The following is an 11,283-nucleotide window of genomic DNA, read 5'->3' on the forward strand; positions in this document are numbered from 1 at the left end:
CTTCAAAGCCATTCTGGTCAGGAGGTGAGGGTGGGGGGCTCCTGTTCGTGACTCAGCACCTCCTGCCCGTGTGAACATGACACACTCTCACTGGCCTTCTCCTTAGAGCCTTGGAGCCGAGGAAACACTCAGTGGGACTCCTAGTTAGCAAGAGGTGGGAGTGAGAGCTGAACTCACAGCTCCCAAGCAGGTCTCTGCCTGCCAAGCGATGACCTTGGAGTCCAGACCACTCCTGAACCCCACCTCTTCTCATCAAGAGTGGACCTTTCCCTCTTCCTGGCCTCCAACCCCATTGGAGGCCTGGCCCTACTAGAAATGGCTTCAGGCCTCCCTGCCTTCAAGGAGTCCATTGTGGGAGGGAAAGCTGATGGAATAAGCCCCATGGGATAAACCTGTGGTGAGGGAAGGGCGCGAGCAGGAGGCTAGAGGGCAGGAGAGGTGGTACCTGAGCGGAGACACGGGCAAGCAGCGTGGGGCTCAGTGTGCATGCTGAGGGGATGCTGAGAGCAAGGAGGGACCAGTGGGCAGGCTTTGTGTGCTAGTCCCAGAGCTTGGCTTTTCAACCCTCAGGGCAGTGACAGGGCTGTGGGGGGATTTGTGCCTTAGAAACCCTTAAGCTCCCTTCATGATAAAGCAAATAGATGTTAGAACCCCAAAGGATGAGTGAGAAGGGCCCCCGGGGTGGGGGAGTGGGAAAGGGGGGGGGCTGCTCAGATGGGCGGGATTAGGACAGGACTGGGGATGGAGGGTGGGGCCGGTGGGGGGACGGGGACAGAAAGCCAGATGTCCCCCAGTCTCCCCACATCTTCTCCTCTCCCCTCCCTTCTATTCCCCTCTCTGCTGCCCCTGTGTGGGGACTCAGGCCTTTCGGGGTGTGTGGGAGATTGTCCTGAGCAGTAACTACTGGAGAGGGGGTGTGGCAAACTTGGGGGAGTTCCCTGCTCTGAATCTGAGCCCAGCTTCTGGCTGGCTCGCAGACCCCACGGGGCTGGAATCGCCCTCCCACCATGGAGTCATAGCCGTCTTGTGTCTGCCCTGTGCCCTCCTGTGCCAGCCCTGCACTGGAGATTCTGCTTGGTTCTTTCCTCTCCCACACCCAGCTTCCCAGGGTGGCCAAGGTGGCAGCAGGTGCCCAGGCCAGGAGTCTGGGAGCTGTGAGACCCCAGTGAGCTCTGGGCTGGGGGTAGACACCTGGGGCCTCCATCACCCCCCCATCATCCCGGGCAAACGTGACTTTTCCTGAGCCTCATTCTCCTCCTATTGAAGAGGAAGGGGTTGGACAGAGCTCCTGAGGGGCCCCTTCTTGTGCACTGCTGTGGGTTCTGAGAGCAATATGGTCTTTGGAAGGAGCTCGAAGTCAATGACTTGGTCTGTTTGCCCAGCTCACAGGCGGCAGCAGCAGCAGCAGCAGCAGCAGCAGCAGACTTGACAGACCATCTCCTCTGCAAGCCCTCAGTGGTGGGAAAAGGGCAGAAGAAGTGGGTTCTGGGAGTGGCTAGTGGAGAAAGCGGGCTCAAGCCTTGATCCCACCTGGATTACTGAGCAATCTCCAGTGAGGTGCCTGCCCTCTCTGGACCCCAGCAGGCTCCCTCTTTCCTTGGTGATTCTCTTGGTGCCCCGTGGGCCTACAGCAGGGAACTTGAGGGACAGACGGAACTCCTTTGTCGCTATGGAGGCACGGGGAGGGGCCAGGTGGGCAGGCGGGTGGGAAGCCGTGGGCATCAAGGCATGAAATGAGCCCATGTAAATCCCATGTAAATGAGCCAGCGGAGAGCGGGCAGCCCGAGCACAAGGCTTATGCCGTTTCCCCTGATGGGCAAGCAGCAGAGGGGACCTTTGGGGCGGTGGATGGCAGGACCATTAGGTTGGGCCTTGGAGGCATGGAGATCTGCACAAGATCATGGCACCAACATCAGCCTCTTGGGGGCCTGTCCTGCTTTCCATCTTGTGCATCCTTGACCCTGGGGAGGAGAGGGGCACAAAAGAGAGAGAGAGAGCAAGACTGAAAAACCAAAGCTCAGCTCTCCTGGAGAAACCAGCAGGGAATGGGGGGCCCCTTTATGCCTCCCTCTGCTTCGTAAATCTAAGGGCCACTGAGTTTACCCTGGTCAGTTAGCACCCTGCCATCCTGTCTCCCATGGGAGAAGGCCACTGCCTTCTCATCTCTCTGCTGTTTTTGAAGCCCTTTAACAATGCCCAGCATTCCTAGTTCTGAACCCTGGTCTTCTCTATCCCCGGCTCCTCTCAGTCATCCACCTGCCTTTGCTGGAGACACTGTGCCTTTGCTCCTCTGAGGCTCCCTGGATCCCTGGAATGCCAGGAGTAGGAATGCCAGGCAGGGGTTTCACAATGACCTTGAATTCTTCAGAGGAATCCTAGACCCCACCCCCACCCCCATGCCTCTCCTGCTCAGTCCTGAACTTGGAGGAAAAGGGAGCTTAGGGTGGGTGCTTCTGGAGTCAGGCCCTGGGGTCCTGGCGAGGGAGGGCACAGGCCCTCCCCTCAAGCCTCTCAGCCTGGTGAGGGAGGCAGATGTGGGGCTAGAGGGCCATTATACTTGTGAAGATCCTAGGTGCGCAGGTACCAAACCCATTTCTAAGGGAAGGCATCAAAGAAAGGGCAGAGTGGGCCCTAGAAGATGAGTAGGTGTCCCCCAGGTAGAGAGGCTACTGAAGAATTAAAGAGGGAATTTCCTGGTGGCACAGTGGGTTAAAGACCTGGTGTTGTCACTGGTGTGGTGTGAGTTTAGTCCCTGGCCCCAGGAACATCCGCAAGACATGGGCATGGCCAAAAGAAAAAAAAAAAAAAGACTGCAGCAGCCCCAATTCAGCTCCTAGCCAGGGAACTTCCACATGCCACAAATGTGGCCCTAAAAAGCAAAAAAAGAAAAAAAAAATGGAAGAAGAGGGAAGAGCATTTGCAAAGACCTGGTGGTATATGAGGATGTGGGGTTTTATGGGTTTGGCTGGAGTAATGTGAGCTCCAGGAAGGCAGGGGACCGGGACCTGTGTTAGTTAGTTTAGGTCACAGCTATATCCCTAGGACCTAGACCAGTGCCTGTGATATATTCTTGTTTGTTGGAGGAATAAGATGAAAGAGGGAAGATGTTCTAAAAGTAAAATTAAATTACCCCATCAGTGGCAGCTCCTGGGAGCTAAGGCCCTGGATTTTTATCCTGTGGGTTCTAGGGAGCCAGTGAAAGATTTCCAGAAGGAGCAGAATGGGTGATGATGCTAACAATGGTAAGGTGGCCCAAGATCCAGTTTTTCTCATATTTCACCCCTGCCTCCCTCATTCCAAGCACAGCCCTCGCTCCCCCAACCCCCAGGCATTTCCAGCTGCCTCCGTGGCCCAATTTTAGCTTCTCATTGTCTGGGAAAGCAAATGGAGTCTGGGCTGTGCTGTCCCAGCCAGGGTTCCGGCCAGGAGGTCTGCGGGTGTGGGCTGGTGGAGTGGGGCTGAAATGGCTAATTCAGGCTCAGGAAATACTTTTATGTTGGTATTATTTAACTCTGGGAGGAAGAAGGCTTGGGAAAAAACAAAAGCAAAATCCCACATTCCCAGGGTCACCAGTGGCTACAATCTAGCCCACACGATAGGAAACCACACAGGACCACATCCAGGAGGCCCTTGCCCTATTGATGTGCTGGTGCCTTTTGGTAGGATAGTGCTCAGGCCAAAAATCCTAGACTCACACCTGATTTAAGTCTCAGTCGTCGGATTGACAGTTTTCTCAGATTGAGCAAGACGACTGGGCTCAAAAGGCCTGGGTAAAGGAGAAGACACGCTTGGGGTTGGCAGACACATGGCTTCTAACCTTATCCAGCTCAGGCGTCCTGCCCAGGTCCATAGCAGACATCACTAATCAATCGTGGCATTCCTTTCTCTGAAGCTCTTATCAATGATTTCCTCTAGAACTGCATTCTCCAAGGGCTTTGGAACACCTAAAATGTAACTCGTTTGAACTGAGAAGTGCTCTAAGTATATGAGACCTACCGAATTTTGAAGTTGTAACATGAAAAAATAACGTATTAAAAATAGTTCTATTGATTACACGTGGAAATGAAGATGTTTGGGTATATCAGGTTATACTAAACGTATTGTAAAAGTTCCTCTCACCTGTTCCTTTTAACTCTGATTTACTGTGGCTATTAGAAAATTAAAATTATCTGTGTGGCTCAAATATTCTGCTATTGGGCCACACTGCTGTAAAATATATGCCCTGTGAGGGCATTTTGTCATTTTTGCTCACAGCTAAATCTCCATCACCCAGAATAGTGTCTGCCACACAGTAGGTACTCAAATGGTAATTTGTGGTTTGAAGGAATGAATTGCTCTTCATTGCTCTTCAGGGAGCCACCACCAACTGATCAGATAGAACGCATTTGCTATCCTGATAACCCCCCCTGCTTGTGCTTTCTGATTTTAGAGCTTCAACCCCCAGGAGGGGCAGCTAGCCGTGGACTCAGTTGAATGCACTGCTCTGCCAAGGGCCCTCTGAAAGGGAACTCTCAGTTCCTTCTGATGAGGAAGATAGGCAGTGTGCAAATGATATGAAAATCCTTCACGGGCATTTGCATGTCTAGGATGTGCTGGGCATGCTTCCGGTCCACATCCTGGGCCTCAGCCCCTCATGTCTAGGAACAAACGAGAAACCTCTGGAGACTCTGAGCTCCAGGGGGACCTGGGGCCACTTTAGTCTTTCCCCAGCGAGCCAGGGCTGTAGCCTGGAGCATCCTTGTCTCTGCAATCCATCAGGAAGGAGACTAAAAATAGTCTGCAGTTCCAGCCTCCCCCACAGCCAACCGCATGAAGCTGGGCCCTGCGCCCGCCAGTTCCTCCGCAGCCCAGACTGTCTGCAAAGTCTGCCCCAGCCACCAACCCCCATCTCTTTAGCCTCGGGCCCATCCTGGCCCCTAGGGACCCTGAGCTCAGCACTCCCACTGTCAGGCCTGATGAGGGTTTGCTTACTGATCTGCCCTCCCAAGCAGACCAGACCCAGGACTCCTGGACCTCCAGACCCCATGCTCTGTCCGCTCACCCATTCCTGAGAGGACGTTGGCCAGACACAGAGGCAGCTGAGGGTCTTCCAGGCAGTGGAACCTGCATTTGCAAAACCAAGTGGTGTGAGAGACGTGGCACATGAGAAAAGATGAGCCATTTGGAAGGGCTGGTTGAACAAGACGGAGCGGTGCGGCCAGGCCTAGGCTGGAAGCCAATAGGGCAGGTCTGCTGGCTCACCCCCTCCCATGCACGGGTCTTTCAGGTGTTTCTATCCTTCCCCACGGGGAGGGGGCGACCCCTCTTAGATCTGGTGGTCTATGGTAGGGTGGTTGCCATTCTGTCCTGGGGGAGTGCTCAGTGCCAGGGCTCTGCTCCCTAGCATGGGCCTTCCATCGATCTATGATATGTGGGAAGCCCTGGTGCTTTCCAGAACTGAGCTTTTGGGGTCCCTGCCTGCTCATCAGGGCTCCCCACTGAGGCCCAGAACAGGGAGGTACTCAAGGCATTCTGGAGCACCTGGTAGATTTGGGACCAGAACCTTCATACCCGACGCCCAGCTGGAAATTATCCCCTCACTCTGAGGTTGGGTGACCGCTGTTGGGGGCTCATCCTGGTCCGAGTCTGAAGAATGAGGTTTGGGGATGGCCTTCCTGGTGGCAAGAGTGAGTGAGCAGGTGACACTGTTAGCCCATGACAGGTTTCCCACTCTGAGCTGAGCAGGGTCTCAGCTGCAGGAAGTGGGGGCGGCAGATGTCACAATTTCCTCCTCTGGGGGGAGGGTGAATTTGGGGGAAATGCTGAAGTCATGGGGCAGGTCTTCCCACAGCTGGTGCTTCTTCTTGCTCTCACACCTTTCAGGGGCCTGGCCACAGCCCTCAGAGGCAGAGAGCCAGTGTGGGCACCATCTTCCTCCAGTAGGAAGATGGAATGATAAAGCAGGGGCAGGGAGCCAGAGCTACCTGGCCCATTGGAGCCTGGCCTAGAAGGTTCACCTCTTCCCCCATACAGCACCCTCCCCCAAGGAAGCAGGGGTGGGTGTGATGTAGATCTTGCCCAAAGTGAAGGTGTTGAGGAGCTTTTTTAGAAGCCTGAGGTTTTCTCACCTCTTACTGCGCTCCCCTCATTTCCCGGCAGGTAGGAGCCCTCTTCAGTGTGCACACAGGCCACCGTGAAATGTCAGACAGTTTCAGGATGTTCGTTCCTGGTTCTGGGGCTTTTTCAGGGGTACTCTCCGTCCCCAGCCACCTTGGGAGCCCAGAGCCATCTGGAGCTCGTCTGTACCCTGGATAGCATCCTTGGGACTTCGGACCCATTTCTCAGCTTGAGGAAACCACGGCCCTTGAGGAAGGCCCAGACTGGTCCTGTGAGTGAGAAGGTGTGGGGCTGTTGATATCCAAGCCCTGATACATCTTCTCCTGAACTCCACCTGCTGCTTACTCACCTCCCCTGGAAACACCCCCACCCCCACATCATAGACAGAAACAGATACAGCTGTCAGTATAACAAGAGGTGAGCCATATGCCCTGGCATACAAATCAGGGAAGATGGAATGGCAGGCTTCTCTACCTCTATGCCTTTCATGTCTACACATATCAGGCACATAGACAATACCTGCTCACATTTATACACATGCAGCCATGTGCATCTGTGCACATGTGCATCCATCTACCACATACTCACGAAGCTCTCTTTTCCTGTGTCCACAGGCTCAGGAAAGACCCACATTGAATTTCCCTGCCTTCATGGCACCAGACTGGGACTCCCCTGATATATGAATTTAGTGGGGATCACTAGGCCAACATGGCTGGGAGAGAGAGAGTTCGTTCCTAGGAAGAGAGCAGGGGAGCAGGAAGAGTTGCTGCCCTGGCCCTGAGGGTGTTCCAGGCCTTGCCCCATTTGATGTCCCTTTCCTGTGGGTCTGCTGTGAAGTTCTAAGACCCACCTGGGAACTGAGGACAGAGGAAAACTGGACCACAGGAGGCCCCAGGGTGAGGTGGCTGCAGGGAGACAGCTTGACTGAACACGTACTCTGCCCACAGGGACCTGGGACAGGACGTCCCTAGGGGCTGGCGCTGGGGCGGGGGGGGGGTGTGTTGGCGGGGAGGTGGGTCATAGGCGGGCCGCTGTTCCTATCCTTTCAGGACAATGGGCTAGATGAAGCCACACCAGGTACTAGGGTTTCCTGGGCGGGCCGGGGCTTTCCTGGAATACCCAAACTTCCTGGTCTCCCAGGGTTGAAGCGATCCCACAGGAAGAGAAGGGGCTGTGCAGGCAGGAAGCCCGTGGAGACACCGAGGGCCGGCCCTGTCCTGGCATCCGGACTCAGGTGGTCCCCAGAGCCTTTGCTGCGACCACCCTCAGCACGTGACCAGCCCTCTGTTCAGAGAAGCCCATTTACTGAGCACATACGTGCAGGCTCTGTGTGCATGAGACTTGTGAGAGGCGGGAGGCGCCAAGGCTGGACACCTGGGAGGGGCCACCTCTCACCACTAAGGCAGGAACTAAAGGTCCTCCAGGGACTGGGGCTGACCTGGCAGGAGCCCAGAGTTCTTCCTAAAGGTGTTCACTGATCTCCACCCGCTTTGCCAGAAAAAGGCATTGTTCAGCCAGCCACCTGGCTGTTCTCCCAAGGGCAAGACAATGAGGGCAATATTACGAAGAGTGATGGCGGTGACTGCACACCACACATCACACATAGGCCTGGGACTGTTCTGGAAGTTTTATATGAATCATCTCAGTTACTTTTGTCACCAGCGCTTTGAGGTTGATACAATTATTGTCCCCGTTTTATTAAAGAAACTCAGGTACCGAGAGGGTAAGTCAAGTTTACCAAAACCTCACAACAAAAAAATGACTCTAATTCTTGCCCTCAGGAAACTGGAGTTTTGAACCATATTTTCTGATCTCATTCATTCATTGTGCAGTTATTTATTAAGTTCCTCATCTTTGCTGGGCTGAGGTTGACACAAAGGATATACACAGCAGAGGTGAGCAGACAGATGGGGGTCTCTCAGGCAAAATGAAAGTGGGCAGGCCTGGGGCAGAGGCAGCCCTAGGGGACCAGGGCTCCTCATACACCATCGGCTCGTATCTGATGCTTGGGCATCAGAGGAAGATGGTGGGACTGCTTGTTCCAAGAGGCTCAAGGAGGGGAGGGCCCTCAGCCAATCCAGCCTCTGAGAGAATGCAGGCAGCCTGGGTGGGGACCCAGCCCCTCTGCTGTGGTTGGGGGGCTTCTTCAGTGGTGGGGGGAATCAGCCTTCTCCTTTTGCTGGCTCCCACCAGCACCATTTCAGGAAGCAGCTGCTTTGGGGGCTGAAGGGAGCCCACATCCTGCTTCATCACTATGAAGTGAGCATTCGAGTTCAAGGACCTCCAGGGGGTTCCAAAGCTGATTAAAGCTGAATCAGGCTGACTCAGTGGAAACCTCTGCCCACGGCTATCTCCAGGCCAATACCACAATCAGACCAAAGGAAGAACTTCCCAACGGCTGGCTGGGAACGCAAGCCAAAGGAGAGAATTTCGGGAGGGTGCCCCATCCCAGGCTTTGCCATATCTCATCCTACCCTGTGAGGCAGACTCCTGATGGGAAACTGAAGGAGACAGGACCAGGGTCAGAGCCCAGACAGCAGCCAGACTGCAAGTCCTCTTGTCATAGGGGCACCTGCCCTGAAGCTGGGACACAGGAGAGAGCTTCATCCTACTATACAGCCCACCAGGTCTCCTCCCCTCCCACCCACTCCGCACAGGCTGAATCTGGGGGCAGGAGTGGAGTGTGGGGTATGGCTTCCCAGGACAAAGAATGGCTCCTGTGGGATGGTGTTTTCAGAGAGACACATATAGTTGAGCAAACCAGCCAGCCAGACAGACAGGTTTGGTCTTCCAACTCGTCCATGGGGAGGTGGTTTGCTTTTATTTATTTATTTATTTATTTATTTATTTTTGTCTTTTTGTATTTTTATTTTAGGGCCGCACCCACGGCATATGGAGGTTCCCAGGAGAGGGGTCCAATTGGAGCTGTGGCCTCCAGCCGATGCCACAGCCGCAGCAATGCCAGATCTGAGCCGCATCTGCGACCTACACCACAGCTCACAGCAACACCAGATCCTTAACCCACTGAGCGAGACCAGGTATTGAATCTGCAACCTCATGGTTCCTTGTCAGATTCGCTTCCAGGGCTCCACAACAGGAACTCCTTTATTTATTTATTTTATTGATATAACAACCACCCTTTTTCTTTTTGTCTTTTTAGGGCTGCACCCGCGGCATATGGATGTTCCCAGGCTGGGGGTCTAATTGGAGCTGTAGATGCTAGCCTTCGCCAGAGCCACAGCAATGCGGGATCCAAGCTGCGTCTGTGACCGACACCACAGTTCACAGCAATGCCGGATCCTTAACCCACTGAGTGAGGTGAGGGATTGAACCTGCATCCTTCATGGATACTAGTCATGTTTGTTTCATGTTTGTTTCCACTGAGCCACAACAGGAACTCCCCCCAAATCACCCTTTTAAAGTCTACATTTCAGTGGTTTTCTGTACATTTATGGTGTTGTGTGACCACCGCCACTATTTACCAAACATGCCGTCACCCCAAAAGAAATTCCATACCTGTTAGTAGTCATTTCCCTTTTCCCCTCCTCCCACTAACTGCCTTTCTGTCGCTACAAATTTCCCCACTCTGAACATTTCATATAAATGGAACCATACGTGTGGCCTGTGTGTCTGGTTTTCTTTCACTTAGCATACCGTTTTCACGGCTCACCGGCGTAGTAGTCTGTATCGGTTATTCACATTTCTTTTAGTGCCGAATACTAGCCCATGGTGTGACGACGCCAGATTGTGTTTATCCATTCATTAGTTCACGGACACTTGGGTTGTTTCCACACTTTGGCTGTTACGAATAATGCTGTATGAGCATCAGTGTACAAATTTTTGTATGAACATATGTTTTCAATTCTTTGGGGCTCAATCTACCTGGGAGTGGAATTGTGGAATCATATACTGAGTCTCTGTTTAATTTTTGGGAACCTGCCAAAGTGTTTTCTGCAGAAGTTATACCATTTTACAATCCCACAGCAAAGGCTGGTTCTAACTTGTCCACCTCCTCGTCAACACTTGTTATTTTATGGGCCTATAGTCTTTCACCATGTGTTTTATTGAGCACCTCCTTGGTGCCAGCCTGTGCTTGGAGTAGGGGATACAGGGGCACCGAGGCTTCGGCTGTTCAGGCAGGGCCAAGGGGACACAGACATCAAACTGTGGCAGTTGGTGGTGAGTGAAAGCAGAGTAACAGGGGGCCCAACCTGTGAGGGGCAAGCAGGGCGGACTTCAGAGGAGGTGACATTTGCGCCACGGTCCCCAGTCTCTTCCTTGGCCTCCTTCCCAGCACTTGTGCCCTGGGAAGGATTGGTCAGGTGCCACACGCCTCAGTGCTGCTTTTCTGAGAGGTTCCATCCTTGCCTGCCATTCACCCCCTAGAGCCTATTACTTTGTGTTGAGTCCTCATCTTCAGGTCACATGTCAGCAGCCCAAGCCAGATGAGGAAACTGAGGCTCAGATGGGGAAATGATTTGCCAAGGATCACCCTAGAAGGCAGGGGCAGAGGGACGACTGGAGCCCTGATCTCTGGGTTCCCAGCCTGGGATCCTCGTAGCTCTGCTGAGGGGAGGCCTGGGGTAGCATGAGGCTGGGGGGAGGGGAAGGGAAGTTGGCAGAAGGCTGAAGGGGGGCTCAGGTAGGAGGAAGCCAAGCTTCAAAGATTTTCCCAGGCCAGGGGGAGGGGGCTTTTGTTGGGGTTTATGTGAGTGAGGGGTGAGTATTTGAAGTCCCTGGGGGCTGCTCAGGCTGGTTTCTCCTCTCCCCAGTTTCAGTTCTGTTTCACTTGCCCCCTGAGACCCTGGGATAGGAGGTGGTTTGGGTGGTGTTGGCGTGACTCTTAGTTAAGCCCATCTTGTTCCTTGGAGGTGGGGTTGGGGGATGGGCCCAGCACCAGCTTAGCCTGCCTTTCTGTCCCCACCAGGTCCCACAGTCTGAGGGACCCATCCTTGGTGGGTGGGGGTGAGCTAGGGCGGGGCCTGGCTGACGATGCGACAGTGTTGATGGCCTTTTCTGCTTTCACATCTCGAAGCTTGGACAAGTGATGAACTTGGGGAATGTTTGCTCAATGAACACAGATTTCTATGGGACTAAGTTGAAATGCACCCCCCACCCCTTACTCCATACTCTGACTCACAGGACCCCAAGGTAAGTCCCTGGCCATACTAGGTGTTGTGGGCATAT

This window comes from Phacochoerus africanus, chromosome 9 (assembly GCF_016906955.1).
Source record: "Phacochoerus africanus isolate WHEZ1 chromosome 9, ROS_Pafr_v1, whole genome shotgun sequence".
NCBI classification, from domain to species: Eukaryota; Metazoa; Chordata; class Mammalia; order Artiodactyla; family Suidae; genus Phacochoerus; species Phacochoerus africanus.